Source organism: Dermacentor albipictus, chromosome 9, assembly GCF_038994185.2.
Source record: "Dermacentor albipictus isolate Rhodes 1998 colony chromosome 9, USDA_Dalb.pri_finalv2, whole genome shotgun sequence".
Lineage (NCBI taxonomy): Eukaryota > Metazoa > Arthropoda > Arachnida > Ixodida > Ixodidae > Dermacentor > Dermacentor albipictus.
Window position 1 is genome coordinate 18,352,051 of NC_091829.1, and position 17,268 is coordinate 18,369,318.

Genomic DNA, 17,268 nt, shown 5'->3' on the forward strand with positions numbered 1-17,268 from the left:
TAGGGTGCCCTGTGACCAATTGACCTAGGTAAATGTACTCGTTCACAGACTCTAGAGGCAGATTGGCGATCCTGAACTGTTGCTCCCTTGCTCGGCTATTGATTATTATCTTTGTCTTTGGCACAATTATCTTCAATCCCACTCTTACACTCTCTATGTTAAGGTCTTAAATCATTTGTTGTAACTGGTCTGCAGTGTTGCTGAATAGGACAATGTCACCGGCAAACCGAAGGTTGCCGAGATATTCACCGTCGATCTTTACTCCTAAGCCTTCCCACTTTAAGAGCTTGAATACTTCTTCCAACCTCGCAGTGAATAGATTGTGTCTCCCTGTCTGATCTCTTTCTTTATAGGTATGTTCCTACTTGTGTAGAATTAAGGTAGCTGTGAAATCTCTGTAGACATTTTGAAAGATATTTACGTAAACGGTCAGCACTCCTTGATTACGTAATGCCTCTATGATTGCTGGTATCCCTACTGAATCAAATGCATTTTCGTAATCTATGAAAGCCATATAGAGAGGTTCATTGTAATCTGCGGATTTGTCGATTACCTGATTAATGACATGGAAACGATCCATTGTAGAGTATCTCTTCCTGAAGCCAGCCTGTTCCCTCGGTTGGCTAAAGACCAGTGTCGCCTTTATTCTAATACAAGTTATCTTGAATATTTTATATAATACTGGGAGTAAGCTAATGGGTCTATATTTTTTTTAATTCTTTAACGTCTCCCTTTTTGTCGAATAGTATAATGTTTGGTTCTTCCAGTTTTCTGGGGCCCTTGACGTCTACAGACATTTCGTAGAGAGCCGCCAGTTTTTCAAGCATTATGTCCCCTCCATCTTCCATTACACACTGTTATTCACTGTTCTCCTACCGCTTTTCCCCGTTTCATGTCTTGCCAGGCCCTTCTGACCTAATCGCTAGTTATAGGAGGAGTTTCTGGAACATGTTCACTACTGCTCCGAATGGAGTTATCCTGACTCCTCTGGGTACTGTACAGGTCAGTATAGAATCCTTCCGCTGCTTTTACTATACTTTCGAGATTGCCGATATTATCCTGCTTATCTTTCAGTGCATACATCTTAGTTTGTCCTATGCCAAGTTTCCTTCTCGCTGGCTTTCCTTCTTTGTTTCCTTCTTTATGGCTTCTTCAATCTTTCTCCCGTTATAGTTTCGAATATCAGTTATTTTGGCCTTGTTGGTCAGTTTTGACAGTTCCGCGAATTCTATCTTATCTCGAGTTGGACACTTTCATTCTTTGTTGTTTCTTTATTAGGTCCTTTCTTACTTGGGAGAGTTTGCCTACTGGTTGCCTTGGCGCCTTGCCTCCCACTTCCATCGCTGCCTCTGAAGCCAGCCAAGTTACGGTTTCATTCATTATCTATATATGTCATCTTCATTTCTCTGTTCTAAGGCTGAAAATTTTTTTAGAAGTACCAGGCTAAAAATTTGTATGCTTTTACCCTTACTGCTTTTAGATTGACTTGTTTCTTCTTGACCAGTTTTATTCTTTGTCTTCAAATAGAGGCGAATCCTATCCCTCACTAACCTACGATCACTGCACTTTACCCTATCTATCACTCTTACAACCTGCACTACTATGCTGGGATCAGCAGAAAGTCTGAAATCATTTTCATTTCTTGATTCACCATTAGGGCTTTTCCACGTACACTTTCTATTGCTACGCTTCCTGAAAAAGGTGTTCATTATTCGAAGCTTACTCATTTCTGCCAATTCTACCAGCATCTCTCCTCTAGTGTTCCTAGAATCGACACCGTGGTGGCCAATTGCTTATTCACCAGCCTGCTTTTCCCCCTTTTGCATTGCAGTCGCCCAATACTACAGTATACTGAGTTGGCACTTTCCGCATCGCTAATACATCATAACACCGATCTACTCCGTCATCATCGTGACTGGATGTTGGAGCGTAGGCTTGTACTACATTTAATTTATAACTCTTATGAAGTTTTATTACGACTACACCCACCCTCTCACTGACGCTGTAGAATTCGTCAGTGTTGCCCGCTATGTCCTTATCGATTACGAATCCTACCTCGTATTGCTTCTTATCTGGGAGATCTTTATAGCAGAGGACATGGCCGTTAGTCAGCACTGTATAAGCCTCACCAGTTCTAATCTCACTAAGGCCAATGATATTCCAAACAATGTCTGATAGTTCCTTAAAGGCGTCAAGCAAGGAAACACGATCTCTACAGTGATAGTCACTGCATGCTTAAGAGAAGTGTTTAAGCTATTAGACGAAGCCTTAGGAGTGAGGATTAATGGGGAATATCTCAACTTCCGCTTTGCAGATCACATTATCTTGTTCAGCAACACTCGAGATGAATTGCAACAAATGATTGAGCACGTTAACTGAGAAAGCGGAAGGGTAGGGTTGAATAATATATAGCCGACAAAGGTAATAATAAATAGCCTGGAAAACAACAAAAATTTAAGATCGCAAGTCAAAGCCTAAAGCCTGTGTAGGAGTACGTTTATCTAGAGCACTTACTCAAAAGGGCCCATGATCATGAGAGGGAAATTTACGGAAGAATGGGTTGGAGTGCGTACGTCGGCAATAGCCAAATCCTGACGGGGAGCTAGTATCAATGTCGTTCAAATGATAAGTGTATAATCATTGCATTCCATTTATAATTCCAGTAATACATGGCGTATCAAACAGGTGCTGCACCCGTTGTTTTTTTCTTATATCAATGATCAGAACTTAGTCTATCAAGCTTTTCTGAACGGTTCTGTCTTGTATCGAGAATAAAGCACGCTAATGGCATAACAATTTTGGAAGGAGATCTTAGCGCTTTGTTTCACTGGTTCTTGCAATGCAAAATGAATTTTAATCCTTCAAAAACGCAATACAATGTGTCTCTTCCGACGGATTTCGTCATTCGCTCATACGTACATCATTAAAGATATAACTTTGCTTTCGGCAATGTCTTGTTTTCGTGAGTATGAAGGCGTTCACCCAACACGCAATCTCGCATGAAATACGCATGTCACTTCGATCATCGCCAGCACGAATCGCATGCTGGAGTACATAAAACGAAAAATTGAAAAGGCGACATCGATATTGGATCCTTATACCAAATTCCCGTGGATGTTATCAGATGTTTTCAAAAACGCGCATCACATTTTATTCTTCATGACTATAAGCATCCATCCCACGTAACACTAATGAAAAATAGGCTGTCGAACACATACCTTTCATTACGCAGAAAGCGTAACATGAGCACTGTAGTGACAGACATGTTCATTATTCTGCCAACACCCATTTCTTCCCGCATAAATCGCCCAAGCAAGCGCTAAGTGAACCCCCCCACCCCTGCCGCACACTTTGGCATCATAATTCGTGCAGTCCCGCAATATCATCCGGGTAGAATCGGCTACCATTCATTTTGGTAATTAACAATGTGCAAGATTTTGAGAAAGTATTGTTTTCTTTCATCATTATGCGGTCGTACTTTCCGCGTGTACTTGATTGCTCGATTGTGTAGTTCGCGTTCCACATACATTGTTTCGCACTACTGTACTATTTTTTGTTGTATTTCTTTTTTCATTTGTGCGCCGGTTTAATCAATCTTCGTCAAACTTCCTAATAGTGTTTTTGCGTGTGTTCTGTATCATGTACAAATAATATGTTCGTGGCAATAATTGTTTGAATAATAGGAGATATTAAAATGCAAAGTCATCTGGCAACATTGGTCTCGTCCGCCATCTTCCCCAATACGCCGTGGCAAACCGCCTGCAAGTTGAGCGGCCTCTACTGCGGCTCGGCTACCCTCGCCGTGCGACTATATTCAGGACTCCACAATGTGTAACACCTGCCTTGAAATTTCACGACAACTGGCGTGCATATATGCACGTCTGCTATGTGCGCATCTCATCTGCGCTTCTTCGATTATACTTTTTGCAAATGGGAAGGTCTAGAACCTCAGAGGTTACATGCAGCAGCTTATTGTTCGGAGATTCTGAAGGGGAATCGGCGGCACCACAAGAAGAAAAGCTTTTCGCGTCGCATTCCGTCCAGGAACTCTGCCTGATTTTCCATCAGCCTCAGTTTTCTTCCTTAGCTTTTCAGCGCACCTTTCCTATATCTTGCAATTCTCTTTGTACGGCAGCGCTATTACACGGCCTTGCCTCTAACTGCATCTTTTGTTCAATTTACAGTAATCTACAATGACACGTGATTTATTTATTTCACATCAATCTGTAGAGCCTTCGGAGCCTAACAGATTTCGTTCACATAGGCCAGTAACGCTGTTTGTTTTCTTTTTTTTAAGAACGTGACTTAAGATTATGTAGCATTATTGTATGCGCACTTGTATCACTATGACTGTATACGCAAGAACAGATATACTGACTTCCTCTTCTAAATGCAGTTTCTACTCGCATTGCTATAGTTAAAGATTTAAATTTGTCTTTATGCGGCCCCTTTCTTTCCCCACGCGTTTAAGCTATCTAGCATTTTAAACACAAACCGGTCGTGCCCTCTTCTAGCCAGCTATCAATACAGACGTAAAAGTGCCTGTATACTGCCTCCGGTTACACCATATTTGTTATCTGGCTAACGATGCAACGACAAAACTTTATATGAAAGTACATTTTGTGGATGGCCCTAATCAACGTACACTGCGTGTTTGTAGCAAAATGGGAGCGCTCTTCGTAGTAGACCATTCGCGCTCAATTTTTGCTTAAAGTTAGGGTTTGCACTGTTCTTTAAGTTTCAAGCCACGTTTGAGAGCATAATACTTACCGGTTTCGTCCACAATAAATCTGAAGTCGGTGTCGTCTGCGGAGACGTCACTCAAAACATGTCTATTCGACTCCTATGGAACGGATGGCACCATCTGCCACGGCTGCGATGAACTGCGTGTTTTCGCCGTATCCTTGTCGATCACCGTACGTGGGCTTGTTCTTGCACTCTGGTGTCCTCCTTTGCAGTGCGCTGCATCCTAAAAAAAGGTACGAAATGTGACCCATGGTATACGAAGCAGGAAGACGAAATAGTGGTTCCTCTAAGGTTACACGTGTCACAGCAGAGAAGCATCATCGTCATCATTTTCTGAATATAGAATGATCATGTAAGCACGCAGCTGGTGCTGAGGCAAAAATGTCAGAGGTCAAGGTGGCCCCCATGAAGGGGAAGACTATTTTTCGGTTATCGAATTTTTCTGAAATTCACCATTTCAGTTTCTCCGTCAGGGTGTCCTAAATACCCACAATACACTCAAAGTAGTATAATACATGGGCCGTTATTAGCATCGTTGCTTGTTGCCGGCCCAGTTGGTTCATACTTATACTTACTTAATACTTAATCATACTTAATCAGGAGCAGAAGATTGTGAGGAATTAAGAGAGAAAAATGGAGCTGGGCAGGTCACGTGATGCGCCGGTTAGATAACCGTCGGACCATTAGGGTTACAGAATGGATACCAAGATAAGGGAAACGCAGTCGAGGACGGCAGAAGACTAGGTGGAGCGATGAAATTAGGAAATTTGCGGGTGCTGGTTCGGATCGGTTGGCGCAGGACAAGGGTAATCGGATCTTAGAGCGACAGAAAGCTGGGCTAGTTGGTAAGGATTCATTATACAAAAAAGGTGAGGCGTGCAGACAGGACCGAAGAGTACAGAACTGGACAACACGAACGCCGACTATCAACTGAAGGGAGCACTGAAGCGAAAAAAGCAGACAAAACTCATCTGCGCAAGCTCACGAATGCCGCGTGTCAGTCAGGTACATGTGCCCCTCTATTTAACTGCACGCCAGAGTTAAATGAATGCGCGATATTGTACAGGCATAAGAATGGAGATACGCTTCTTATGGTAGAGGCATGGTATATCTATAATTGTGGAAGTGCGTGCGTGAGTCAGCCTTCGATTACTTTACATAAGCAAGAGATTAAGCACATTAGGTACTCTTGTGTCCTGTCTGCACGCCTCACCTCTTTTTTGCATAATGGTAATTGGAGATCGCAGGAAGAGGCCTTCGTCCTGCAGTGGACATAAAATAGACTGATGATGAAAAAACAAGCTCAGAACAAGCATACGAACCATCACTAAAGAATTGGATACCCCCCTCAGCAAATGTAGTGGTGGTTCTGCAACAGCTTCGTTGGATACCCAGGCTGATATGGACCAATATTACTTGATAAAGGTCGGATCAAGTTCGATAAAACTAATAACGACCATCGAGGGTTGATAAGGGTTTATACTTTTCGGATCAAGTTTCATAACATTGATAATTACAATGGGCTGCGTGAAGATGAGCAAGTGGCACAATGCTTACGAATACTTATGCAACACCCACAGTTTTTTCTGCGAGAATTTTCTTTCTCTTAATGTCAACTAGAATATCGGCTATCCTTGTTTGCTCACTAATCCACGCCGCTCTCTTCTCGTCTCTTAACGCTACATCTAACATTTTTAGTTCGATCGCTCTTTGCACGGCAATTAAGTTGTTCTTGAGCTTCTTTGTTAACCTCCAAGTTCCCGTCCCATATGTTAGCACAGGTATAATGCAATGGCTGTACACTTCTCCTTTCAGTGTGAGTGGTAAGCTCGATGACAGTATTTGGTAACGCATTCTGTATGTGCTCCAACCCATTTTTATTCTTCTATGAATCTCCTTCTCATGATCAGACTCCCCTGTGAATAATTGACCTAGGTAAACGTACTACCTAAGGCTCTACAGGCTGGCTGGCGGTCCTTAATTCTTGTTCACTTATCAGGCTATTCAACATTACCTTTGTCGTCTGCACATTAATCTTACACCCCACTCTCACACTCTCTGTTAAGGTCCTTAATCACTTGTTATAATTCACCTGCACTGTTGCTCAAGAAGACAATGTCATCTACAAACGTAAAGCTTCTGAGATTGTCACCGTTGATCCTCACGCCTAAGCCTTTCCAGTTTAATAGCTTGAATACTTCTAAGCATGCAGTGAATATTAGTGAAGAGATGTCTCCTTGTTTCATCCCTTTCTTGATAGCTAACTTCTTGATAGGCATTTACTTATGTATATTCTAATTAGTTGAATCGGTTGCATGAATAGCCTCAAATAAATATTTATTGATGAACTGTGAAGACAATAACATAGGCAGCTGCATTAGGTCAGAAACGCAGCGGTGCATTTGTTGGCATCTGATCATGGTAACCGTCCATAATATAAAACTGTAGAAACATTCACAAACGAAAGTTTAAAAACTACTGAAAGCAGCGATAACCGGGCACTTATATCGACGGTGATGACTGCTGTCTTAGTCTTACATTTACTAATACTATAGTTCCTACACTTACACTTCCCCGAACAGGAATAAAATTCTTGCCGGGGATAAAGACTGAAAATGCTTACCTTTATGGGTTTACAAAGGGTGTTCGGTTGTACCATAGCTAAAAACGTTCACGTTGAAGGAGCAAGACCAAATCGTTGGTATGGACCAATGAAGGTATCCTGTTTTCCTACTTTTTCTGGCAAGAATGACGACAGCTGTGACAAAGAACACGAACCGCTCATCGAGAAAACATTCGAAGCTTTCGCTGTCCAATTGTTTTGTCGGATATTTTGTTGGTGCCAAGGCTGTCATAATTATTGTACAGTTTCAACCAGCTTTTTCTCATCGCACACCTACATGAAGCTCGTTATCCTGTGCTATACATAGATAATTTCTATTGGCAGAAAGGCAGAGAGGTCGGCCTGAGTATGGCGCCACCAGCCTTCTACTCTACGCTGGGGAAGGGGTTTGGGGGAATAAGAAAGATGATAGCATGCCAAGAGGAAGGAGGGTGGTGTCATAGGGCACGCGGCGCTGATGACAGCTGCAGAGAATACTTTTCTGTGCAACGTGCTGTGGTCAAATTTCTTAATCCTTGACTGTAAGAGTCTCACCCATTGGACAAACACTAAAATTTTTAGAGTGTACACTATACTGGGGCCGGTCAAGCTGCTACGAGCAGCTTTATTTCCCACTTTCCCTCCGCAATACTGTACTTTTGTGGCAATAAAGCATGCATACATGCATACAAATTGACACACTGTAGTGGTGAACAAGCAGAAACACTATATAATAGAATAAATTAATGAAGTCCCTACCATCTTGCCCGACTTTCATGTCCTCTAAGAATGAAAGAACCAAACATTCTTGTGAAGGAAGAAATTAAAGCAATACTTATCTGACAAGAATGATGGCGGGCATTATCGGATATCGTCAAATGCATTGGACGCTTCAAGCCAGTTCGGGAGTCGTTCATGCGCTACCGCAGACGAGCCGAATGCACTCAGAGCGACCTTATTCGACACCTGAACAAGGTGACTGTCTCTGGAGCGTTCCGAAAAGACGACCCGAATGTGCATTAAGAGCGGATCCAGGGGGGATGTGCATGCTGGGCCTATAAACGTTTTAGTGCCACCTTCTATCGTACATGGTATGAAGCTAGTGCCCATATAGAATTTTGACGGCCTAAAAATGTATTTTCACTTCTTTTGTGCAACGCTAACTTCGTTAGCACTGCAGCAAACTAAAGCATCGCTGTGAGAAGGGCTAAAAATGCTCTACGCGACGATAAACTTGAAGGTGACATCATCGAGAACTTTCATCAGGACATATTTTTAACAAGATCAGTAGCGAAAGGTGTTCTCTTTTTTTCGGCATTTCTACCTGTCGCACAAGTTAGCGGGATCGAATCCCGGCCACGGAGGCCGCATTTAAATTAGGACGAAATGCAAAAACACCCCTGCATTTATATTTAACTGCACGTTAAAGAACCCCCAGGTGGTCAAAATTAATCCGGAGTTACCCACTACGGAGTGCCTCATAATCAGATCATTGTTTTGGTACGTGAAACCACATAATATATTGCGTGTCTAAGCGCAATTAAATTGCTTTTATTGCATTATATTGCACGAGCTTGCGAACACAATTTTCAGCTTATTAGTACAAAATATAATATCCCTGCCACTTACCGCACTCGAAGCCACGTCGTCCGCGCAGGCAGGACCCGATAGCATTGTGCCACTTTCACACGGCATTGCTCATGACCAGCCGTTTCCTGGGCGACCGAGCAGAGTTGACCTGCATATAGCCATACGCCTCATTATTTTTCTACCAGTCGTCGTTTCAAAAGCCGTTATCGCCTATCATAAACGCCGCACTATGTACAATTCCTCGACGCTTTCACGCTTTCAGCAACGTTCGTAGTTCGCAAGAAGACGTTCTTCAAACTTGCAATGTTACAGTGAATATCTGCTGGCTTCAATCGCCGCGCTCTGCTTCGGTCAATGTGAGCGCTATCTTGTCGACCACTTACTCTCGCCATTTCTGTCTGACCTTGGCGAGAAAAAAGAAACCAACATTTCACTTCGGGTAAATTGAATCCTCGGCGTACTCAATATGACACCATATCATTTGAGTGCTTAGTATTGGCACAGGTACCATAGTATAACTGCACACGACCGCAGTTACATATACACTTGTACCATGTTTGAATGGATTTTGAACGTCCCATGGCGTCAGAATTTTTTTATGGCTGTGCTTTGTTTGCCTCTCCCCCCCCCCTCCCATTTAGCCAGTGCGATGTGCTTGTCCTGCACGATTATCGGACATAATGCAAATCGATGCGTGCGTGCCTTTCAAACCCAGTTTTGCCACTAGGGGCACCTCATACGACGCGTTCAAGAGAGAAAAAAAAACGAAATCAGGAAAGAAACAATTGATAACTAAAAGGGAAGCTCATTACTTTTCGAAGCGAGATCACGGTGCATTAGAACACTCACCTATAAAGCGAGATATTAGAAGGAACAAGAAGCATGTGCTTGCTGCGGTAAGGATAGGGAAACGATGGAGCATGTTTTATTAGAATGTGAAGATATCTGCCCAGCGGTCGATTTAGGCACCAATGGACTCGTTGAATTACTAGGGTTCAGCTAGAACAGGGGGAAAGTAAACATGGCCGCAATAGAGATTAGTAAGAGGCGATGGGAAGATTGGTGGCAATAGGGAAACGACAAATGTAGCAATATGGTGTCAAGACTGGCAGATGACGCTAAATGCAGAAAAAACTGTCTGCTTGCAATCACGAGAAAGAAAGCACCACTAACCTTTCCATACCAAATTCAGCAAAGAGAACTACAAAGGATAGAAGAATACAAGCATTTAGGTATAATTATTTCTCCCGATCTAAAATGGAACAAACGCGTGTCATACGTGGCAACAAAATCACTCTCAGCGCTTTTTTCCCTCGACCGGTCCCTCAGATAGGCTTCACCCAACACCAAACTACTCGCGTACACGTCACTCATTCGCTCCGTTATAGAATACGGCGCCATATGCTGGTTTCCACACACTAAATGTGCCATAGCGTAGTTAGAGAACGTACTAAGAAAAGCAGTCAGATTCATTTATAATAAATACCGTCGTCAGGATTCCCCAACTGAACTTCTACGCTTAGCCGGACTCCCAACAATTAGTGATCTTGCTAGATATCTCCGACTAAAATTCCTGTTTATTCTCCAGAGCAATGCCCTAAAAATAGACAAAAAGAAGTTTTTAGTACACTCTAACGCTAGAATTTCATGAACTAAACACAATAAACAATTATCTGAGTATAGGTTTCACAATGACACCTTCAGCTATCAGAGAATGGAGTATGTTACCACAAGAGGTTGTCGATTGTACAACCCTCGATTCTTTTTTGTCTAAGCTGTCTAACCTTATCTTTGTTGCTACATGATGAAATGTGCTTTTTACATTATGTTCTATTGCCACCATGAATTTGCATTGTCTATATCGTAGTACGTGTGTATGAATAAGCTTTTTAAACCAAAGCCAAGGCCTCTTGTAAACGATTAGCGTTAAACCCTGTGTGAATGATGTATTTTCCCTTTTATGAACGTACCGTTTCTTGCCAAAGCCTTCGTTAAGGCTAGCAGTATGTACCAAATAAAATAAATAAAACGGAGACGTACAAAAATAAAGTTCACTATAGAGGGTTAGAAAATTTGGCTATGGGAATTCATCTTGCGTTTTTTTTTTGAGGCGCAACCTACCACCCCATTCCAACGGAGTCGCTCATACCACCCACCCACCCACCCATCCACTGCGCCCGGATCTACGCCCTACAGCGACAACGTGCTACTGCTCAGTACACCATGACTTACCTGTACTGCGCAGGCATTACAATGTCACTGGCATTAAGTTATTTCGCCGAGGGTAAATGCACCGTTCAAACCACCCGTGAAACGTGAACGAGGCTGCCCACCTCCCGATGGCCTGGCTAGAAGGACGTATGGTGGCGCTGGAAACTGACACGGAATGCAGCTCGGGCATCTCACAACAGGCACACCTGCAAAAATTTGAGATATTACAGTGCAGCCCCCGTGATGCTCGAAGCAGCATACACCATCGAGCTCCCTCTTTTCACGCGCGTGGGTGCCAACATCCGGCGCGGTTCGCGGTGGGTATAAGTACCTCGGCCTCCGGAGAGACGAGGACAATGCGAATCCGTCTCTTGGACACGCTGTCTCCTCTCGCTTTATCCCAGTCTTCAGGGTTTCAGATGCCTACCGATGCCTTGTTCTTTACTTGTAAAGCGGCAATTCTACCGTTAGCGCGCTCATGGGCAATCTGCACGATGTGATTTACCCGCGCGCTAATTTTCCATCTGCTAAAACCATTGCGCACATTCCATTTGCTACGCAGCAATCGGCTGCGCAACGCATATTCTTTTGCCAGTAGTGGAAGAGTTTGCTATAGATTAGAATCCGTCGTGCAAGCTACCACAGTGTGCGTTTTCAAAACTTGTGTTGCGTCATAGCGTTTAATCGACCATTTACAAGTTAGCTAATTAGATTCTGGTGTTCTACATGCCAAAACCCCGATTCGGTTAAGAGGCACGGCGTAGTGGGGTACTCCGAATTAATTTCGAACGCCAGGCGATCTTTGACGTTCGCCGATTGCACCATCCACATTCACCTCCATAAAAAATGCGCCCGCCGCGTCCGTGATGTGATCAGGCGAGGTCGTGCTTAGCAGCGCGACACCGTAGCCGATAAGCCACCGCGCTGGGTGCGTTAAGTAAACACAAAGCGTGGGCTTTCAAATTTACAGCGAAACACGCATTACGGCACGAACAGTGTGGTCCACTCTTAAAGGGAACACTAATGTGCGGTTTTCGCTTTGCTTGCGCTCAAGCGACAAGTGCCGGCTGAAGTCATGTCAGCGCACCGTTGCAAAGGCGAGCGATTACAAGTTTACCGAAGGGGAAACCGCACACCGACTCATCTGCCCTGCATCACGCCTTGCATACACACCGATCTGCGTACGGCGTACCGGCTTCGGTTCTTATTTGTAAATAATCTCGCATGTTGTTGAACTTACGGTTCGCGATCATTGTTTGCCGGATTTTTTTGAAAATGTGGAATATGAAACAAGGCACCTGAACACGTCGCTTGAGTGATAACGCAACCCTCATATCGAAAAAAAAAAGTTAGAGGGAATTTAATTACAAAAGGTAATGCACCAGCAAGGTAATCCAAGATGTGCAGTAACAGGTTTGACGAGTTGCTCTGTTTATCGCTGCTATTTCGTATTTTTTCTTGCGCCTAGAGACTTTCAAGTCGATAGTGACAGGCGCATCTACTTTTAACAACTATTTCAATCCTTTGCACTGCAGAGCGCATCACCGATTCATGAAATAAACATGTTCATTAAAATTTTTAAGAAAATTGCAGGGTCTCACAGTATCTCTCGTAGGAGGTGAACGGCTAAAGCCTACTCTTCCTCCTCTTATTACGAGCCGTCATAAGACATGCTGGTCATATCATATTCATCAGCAGTCATTACAAGTGTTTTCAGTCGTTATTAGTTATTACTGGTCATTAGAAACATTTTTAGTCATTTCTAATCAATTGTGGTAATTACAAGCTGTCGTTAGACATATTGGTCATTTCGTAGTCATTAGAAATCATTACAAGTCATTTCAGTGATGAGACATTACTGCTCACTAGTAAGCAATTTCAGTCATTTCTAATGAACTGTGGTCATTACATGCCGTCGTTAGACATATTGGTCCTTTCGTAGTCATCAGTAGTCATGACAAGTTATTAGTCATTTTAGTCATTACTGCAAATTACTAGGCATTTCTAGTCATTTCTAATCAATTGTGGTCATTACAAGACAGACATAATGGGCATTTCGGAGTCATTAGTAGTCTTTACAAGTAATTAGTAGTCATTAGTCATTACTTGTCTTTATTAACCTCTACCAATCTCTATTATAACGTTATCGTTCACTAACTGTCACTATCAATCATTTTTCTTTAATCTGTCTACATGCGGCTTGATCGTCTGGCGAGAGCTGCCGACTATTTATAACACCTGTTATACTTCCTCTAGAATGGCAGGAGAACTTTGTAAACGTTTTACATAACGCCTCTAAACGAGCAAAAAGCTAGGCTGTAGGAATTTTAATTTCACCGCAACCAACCTAAAATCGCTAACAGTTCGACGAAAACCGAAGCACGCGGGGGCACCGAAGCAGTTGCAGATCCAACGTTGCACATCAGTACGTATCATGGAATGCCTACCCTGCTTTCTCCAACCATTTCAGGATCGATTTTTCTCTGGGGTATCTGGGGTACCCGTGGCAAAACGAAGATCTGAAAATGTGGCACGCAGTAGTGGGCGACTGCGAAATAATTTTGACCGCATGGCGTTTTTTTAACGGGCATTCAATGCACGGTATCCGGGCGCTCTCCCATTTCGTCCCCATTGAAATGCGGCCGCAGCGGCCGGAATTCGCCACCGCGCCCTCGGGCTTAGAAGGGCAACGGCAAAGCCACTACACCACCACGACGGGCCGCATAAGGTTCTTTAACTTAGCCCTGAATCTAAGAGAAGAAACGGAAACAATTTCTTCATAAAATCTCAAAACACTTAAACTTATTTCTCCCCTCGAAATAGCCAGGACCCGCTTTCCTCACAGCTCTTAAGCGTGCGGTATAGTTTATGCCGCATCCCCGCGCAGCACGCACTCCCGTTAAGTCTGTCGAGTCAAATTTTGTGCACGACGTTCGCGCACGAATGTCTGCCGACGGGCGCAGGTACACGGCACAGGGTTACGCCAAATAGCGTCCGTTCCGCGGACCGCGTTTTATTTACGATAACACAATCGACCGGTTATTTAACTGAAAGCGCGCTAGCATCGACTGGCCGGCCCGTCAGTCTTCTAACCGCGCGAAGCGACGAGACCGGCAACAGTAGCACATGGGCACCAAATACACTGGAAGCGCAAGTTCCGTCTGCTAGCCTCCTTTCCATACCAGCATGACACATGTAGCCCCTGGCACGTCTATCTCGGTGGAAGCCGCCCGGCTTATCGGAGATAACGGCTTCCAGTAATCTCGGTGCGCATACGCTGCTCTTGATCCCGTCGCTTCACGCGGTTCGTCGGCGCCGACTTGCGAGTCGCCGCTCGCGCGGTACTGTTAATTAATCGGTCGACTGTACATGCACTCTTCTAAGGCAAGCCTGAGGCTGCTATCGAATTGGCGACAACGTTCACAAAGTTCGAATGCAGCAAAAGCACGTCGTGCCTAAACGAATGATCTTATAAAGAGCGATATTTCTGTAGAAGCGATAACCGGTAAAAGGAGAAACAATGTACGGTGCATGGTGATTATATGATAGCTGCGAGAAATGCCCATTTGCGCGAATTATTAGAAAACAAAACAGTATAATCGAATGTACAACATATTCCTGTTTTGTTTCATAAAGCTCGCCACAGATAAACACTCCGGCCAGCATAGTATATCAAGCGCTTCTGGTAAGGATATTTCGAAACGTCCGTTGCTCCAAGATCAGGCTAATCGTGCTTTCAATTGTTACCTTAGACATGACATCACGTGGGAAATAAGTTGAAGGAGTCGCCGAATAAACAACGTGTCATGGTGCCACCGCCACATGAAGGCATGTCATCACGACTAGCGAACCAAAATTGAGCGTACAAGTCCAGCTCTCGCGGCATATCACGGCGGTGGCATTCAAGCCTCATTGTCAGACCACCATAAGTGCAGCTGGAATTATTTTCAACAATGAAGCCGCACCTACAGCGGCCAAAACTGAATGCTTTGGAAGGAAGACGCATTAAGCTAGCACCATTGAAAGCATTCGAGCCATAAATGTCCAGCACCGTGCGCATAAGAGGTAGAAATGCTCGTAAGGCGTGTGCGCGGCTTAAACATGGCATAACATATGACAGCGCTGTGTTATCACTATACTATTTCCACTAGCCCCAACACAAGTCGTAAATATAACGACGTCGGTAAATTGCAATTGTAGGTGTCAGCAGAAACCACAGTAGCCACTAATAAAACGTACTCAGTTATATCAGTTTCCAAAAATTCGTTGGTCAACAAGTTCACATGCAAACCTTGAATGCCGGAAGTGTCGCATTAAAATCTTCCTACTTCCGAACAACACACGCGGGCTATTATTTCGCGCTAACGGGAGAATGACATCTGCTAGAAACCACAACGCATGTGTTATGGCCGGGCTTTCATTAGTTTCGAGAAAATTAAACGAAAGCGTTTTTTGAGGTTTTGCAAACGAAATTAAATTGTGGCGTTCTTTTCAAGCAACGCACAGTTACTCTTCTTATCACCGAACTAGAGTAACCACGCTCGCAACACAATTTTCAGCTTAGTAGCGCGAAAAATAATATCCGTGCCGCTTACCGCATTCCCAGACACGTCGGCCACAGCCAGGGTCCCGACAGCGATCTGCCGCGGTAACGCCAATGCCTGCCTGTCGCATGCGGGACCGTTTCCTAGGCAACCGAGGAGAGTTAACTCGGGCAGCGCAGCTCTCCTCAGGCTTCGTTGTTCTTCCGTCGGGGCCATCCTTTCGGCTATCGTTATCATCTATCGCGCACCCTGTAGCTTGCAAGTCATCGACGCGCTCGCACTATCAGCTCTGCCTAGGTTCGCATAAAAATTTCGAGACGTCGATGGCGGACGCTGTTCAAACCAAAGAAGACGGCTGCAGTGGAAGTCGCGTTAACTGGCCTATGGCTGCTCGGGTGAAGCCGGCGGCTGCCATATAGCGAGAGGGGGGGGGGGGGGGGGGGGCAAGAAGCTGCCTAGCGGGAGCTTCGCAGCGCTGTTCGCCGACTTTTCCAGCGGTTTTTAATTGCTTACGGATTTTCAAGTTCTAATGTAACACCGTCTCCGTTTTATCGGCATGAATATGCAGCTGCCGCAAAGTATAAAAACATTCGCGCAATTATGTCTTATTCCCCTTCTTTAATGCAGCGTAATAATTGATCAATCATGAAAGCTGTCAGTACAAAAACAATTAACTGAAAACGTAGCATGAGAAATAACAGTGCATGCAACAAGCGTAAGTATTCGTTATTATCTTCATAATCATCCGGTGTTGCCGGTGCTTTAGCATCCTCACAGCACAGAGAGTCTCGGAACTTTGGTGGCGGCCGTTTTCTTTCGGCCTTTAATATAAAAAATTCTCCTTCATTTTAGAGGAATGCAATGCTAATCTGCTACTTTGTATAAATGAGAAGGATAACGCTAACACGTCAACTGCTTGTACGCCAACTTTCCTAAAAACACCCGAGCGCGCTAGCACATTTTGGGATCTACACAGCACCGCACACGGCAAGATACGACGACCCGAAACACACAGGCTGCGGCGACTGGCTTAACTGGCGTAAAAACTTAATAAACAAAAGTTGGAAGGCGACTGAACGTCCAGTCGTAGTCTACGGAAGACACTGTCTCCCTTAGCGAGTTGACGGTAAGCGTTGAGTGCAAGAATCGCATGGTTTATTGTGAAAGCCGCGCTGAGAGCGAAAACTTTTGATCGACGTCAACTAGAGGTTGAATCAAATTTCAACTTCTTGTAAGCTGTCATCGTCATTCTAATCATCATCTTCATCTCATTCCCAGTGATCCTAGTAAGACACACCCATTGGCGCAGCCCCAGTAACTACCGCGGCTCATACGCAATGTCGTCACATAAGCATTAACACCAAGGGCCCATACCCTGCGGCGAATGCATAGTGACACTTGTATTTAGATTGTACTATCTTTTGGATTACCTCACGAAAGAGACTAGAAACAAAATCAAAAACAAATACGAAACTTCTCATCTGCACCATCGTCACTGAATCTCTCTACAAATCATTACTTCGCTCCAAACTAGAATACGCATGCGCCATTTGGAACCCGGCTAACATCGCACTC

The 17,268-nt window shown here is 44.1% G+C and overlaps 1 protein-coding gene across 16 annotated transcripts in view; it reads right to left on the reverse strand.

Annotated features, from left to right (window-relative positions):
* Window positions 1–17,268, reverse strand: part of LOC139049727 (uncharacterized) — a 99,341-nt gene that overhangs the window by 51,853 nt on the left and 30,220 nt on the right. For 6 of the 16 annotated variants that reach the window (XM_070525493.1, XM_070525492.1, XM_070525496.1 and 3 more), the window contains 3 exons: window positions 11,171–11,355; window positions 8,978–9,086; window positions 4,771–4,969 (listed from right to left, as the gene is read on the reverse strand). The gene's annotated coding sequence lies outside the window, so the exon portion shown is untranslated. Of the gene's footprint in view, window positions 1–4,770; window positions 4,970–8,977; window positions 9,087–11,170; window positions 11,356–15,744; window positions 15,895–17,268 lie in introns of those variants that run through there. The other 10 variants (XR_011508542.1, XR_011508541.1, XM_070525498.1 and 7 more) reach the window with 4 other exon arrangements.